We start from the raw sequence: 3,084 nt of genomic DNA on the forward strand, positions 1-3,084 counted from the left end.
GGACTCTGAAGACAATAGAGAGCACAGCTGAGATACAATCGAGCCTATTTCCTGTCCTATTTCCATTCTGTTATACCTCACCCTGCCTCTCTTTCCTTCTCAGTTTCTACTTAACAGCCCTGTCTGCATCTATTGCTGCCTCCACCCTGTGAAGGTGTCTGTGCTTCACTGAGTCCATGGCCAGCCTCTCTCTAATGCCTCCTTTTCTGTTTTGTTTCTTATTCTCTTCCCTGGTGAGGCTCTGCAACTCTCCCCCTTGTCTCCCAGTTTTTCTTCCTAACTTTCCTCCTCCAGGTCTGTTCATCAGGATATCTGGCCCCATTCCTGCCCTCTCTGTGTCTGTGTGATTCCCCCTTTGTTAAATAACTGTCTCCCTGCATCATGCATTAGTCCACTCCCTGTGCTCAGCCAGGGCCCCCCTGGCCCCTCCTCATGCAAACCCAGTGAGTCCGTCTTACCTGCTGGCTCAGGCTCTTGGCCACATTGTTGATTTGCTTGTTGGCTTCCTAGTGCATCATTTTTGTCTCCTGTTGTGTCATTTCTCCTTGTGTTTGCCTGTTCTGTTTCACAGAGGTGCTCCAAGAGTCCACTCTCAGGTGGGGATGTACCTAAACCACGTTTTGATTCATAGATATTTTATTTTTTCCCTGCTGCTCATCACTCCTTGTCCCTTCCAACCACCACAGCATGGGCCACTGCTGGATGGAGGTCAAAGCACTAAGGCCGTAGCCACAGTCAAGCAGACACAGGCAGAAAACTGTGAAGCAGGCACATGAGTAAAACATCTAGGACCAGAGCAAACAAGAAGTGGCAACAAGTGTGTCCAAGGGGTATGGGAAGAGGAAACCCTCCCAGGAAACCCAGAGGATAAAGACCTGTAATTTAAATCCTGAACTTGAAACACTGCAGATGCAAAGACTGAAAATTCTGGGCAATCAGTTACACAGAGATGCAGCCACATGGCACATTCCAGAATGGGATGAGGCAACAAAGGACAGAACAGTCAACAGGAACAGACCAGTGGAAAAGCAGGAATCTGAATGTGGTCCAGGTAGGCTTGGAAAAACGTTTTCACCACTTCCTGGGGGGAAGAAATTAGAAGTTTATTTCAGAAATTTAAGTGTGAGTTTTGCCCTTTTCCCCTGGTCCCTTTTTAGTCTTTATAGTGTAGGAGTTAAAGACCTTCTAAGTCTCAGTGCGGAGCCCATCAGGAGCTGGCAGATCCACCAGGTCAGAATTACCTCTGGCTGAGAAGCCTCGGCCAGGCCGCCTCGCATTCTGGTAAGTAGCCATAGTTTGTCTCGACATCCCTGGGCAAAGAGACCCTGCCTTTGTCCCAGAGTTGCCCTGCCCTGAGCCCTCTCTCAGTTCCTGCCAAGTCCTGGTTGCCTCGACCCCACTCCCTTTCGTACCCTGCCCATCCCCCATCTGTTCATTTTTTCCTGTCAGCGTTTCCGTGAGGATTCAGCGTCTGATTTGCCTCCACTTCCTGCAGTTCTTGCTCTTCTTTTCTCTGTGTTTTTGTCTCTGCATGTTTGTCCCTATTTTTGTTCCATGTTTCTACCTTTTCTGTTAGATTACCTGGGTAGCAACACAAGGTTAAGAACAGAGGCTCTGGGTTCAGAACACCTGGGTTCGTCTTTGCTCATCTGACCCTAGGAAAAATCCACACATGGTCTCCCTAGATTTCCATTTCTTTCTCTGCAAATTGGGTACCTAAGTAACACTAATCTCCAGTGGCAGCCGTGAACACTAAACCAGTAACTGCCACAGAGCAGATGTTTATTCAGAGTGAGCTATTGCTAACGAGCTCTTCTCTTCTGTCTTTGGTTTTCCCTCCCCCTGACTCTCTCTCTCAAAGTACCCAGGTCCTCTTCTCCACATGTGAACCACTTACTCTGTGTCTCTCTACTCGACTTCCTTTCTCCGTGAATATTCCTGCTTTTTAACAAGATTCCCCACATTTAAATTAGTCCTTTCTTCTGCCATTACCAAGTGTGATATTGTGATGTCGTAAGAAATAAGTATTTTGCTCTTCCTCTCCTCCTGGTCAGAGTTCCTAAAACCCTAGTAATATCCTAAGTGTTAGGGTGAAAACAGCATCTTTTGTCATTCATAAAACAAGCCCCTTTCAACTACACCTGAGGTTATGTTAAGGTGACTTTTGGAAAACCTTTAATGATGGAGACTGGGTAGGGGGGTGAAATGAACACATGATTAGAGATTTGGGATTTTCAGCCCCCCACCAGCATCCAGAGAGGGAAGCTGGGGATGTAGGTTGACTTAATCAACTACAGGCAATTATTTGATCAATCATGACCACATAAGGGAATTTCTGTAACAGCCCTAGATGACTGGGTTCAGAGCGCTTCTGGGCTGGCAAACAAACGGGAGTGCTGGGAGGGTGGTGCGCCCAGAGAGGGTGTGGAAGCTGTGTGCCCCTTCCCCATACGTTGCCCTATGTGTCTCTTCAGTTTGGCTGTTTTTGAGTTGTATTTTTTTGTAATAAAGTGGCAAACGTGTAAATGTTTCCCTGAGTTCTGTGAGCTGTGCTAGCCAAGTATCAAAACCAAAGAGGAGGTCATGGGAACCTCTGATTTACAGCCAGTTGGTAAGGAGCACAGGCCACAACCTGAGACCTGTGACTGGTGACTGAAGTGAGGGCCTGACCCTTAACATGCACAGTCTGTGCTAACTCTGGTAAAACTGAATTAAATCAGAGGACACTTGGCATCTGCACAGAACTGGAGAACTGGTTGGCATGGGGAAAACCCCGCACAGGCGCTGTCAGAAGTGCTGTGAGTGTGAGGGCTCAGACAACTAAGACAGGTGTTTGTCTTTCACTCAGAGTCTTCTCTTTAGTATTGACCATGGGCCACAGTTCTTAGCCATTCACAGCTTCACAGGGATCTTCTCCTGAGGGACCTGGCTACATCACCATCACTTCCAGGCAGTTAGTCTTGCAATCTGGCTACTGACACACTTACTCCCGTCCCTTCATCCTGGTGATTGGGCCAGCAGTGTCTTGTGACGGCTGCCCCTCCAGGACCCACACCTGGGTGGGAGCTCAGACAGACTCCCCTC

At 48.1% G+C, this 3,084-nt stretch overlaps 1 long non-coding RNA gene across 1 annotated transcript in view; it reads right to left on the bottom strand.

The window, feature by feature from the left end:
* LOC105816709 overlaps positions 1 to 1,125 on the bottom strand; it is a 26,068-nt gene extending 24,943 nt beyond the window's left edge. The window contains exons 1-2 of the long non-coding RNA XR_001137804.1: positions 1,019 to 1,125; positions 459 to 608 (exon numbers count right to left, since the gene is read on the bottom strand). This is a non-coding gene — a long non-coding RNA (uncharacterized LOC105816709). The remainder of the gene's footprint in view (positions 1 to 458; positions 609 to 1,018) is intronic.
* Between the last annotated feature and the right edge of the window lie 1,959 nt (positions 1,126 to 3,084).

The sequence above is a fragment of the Propithecus coquereli genome, unplaced genomic scaffold, assembly GCF_000956105.1.
Source record: "Propithecus coquereli isolate 6110/MARCELLA unplaced genomic scaffold, Pcoq_1.0 Scaffold383, whole genome shotgun sequence".
NCBI classification, from domain to species: domain Eukaryota; kingdom Metazoa; phylum Chordata; class Mammalia; order Primates; family Indriidae; genus Propithecus; species Propithecus coquereli.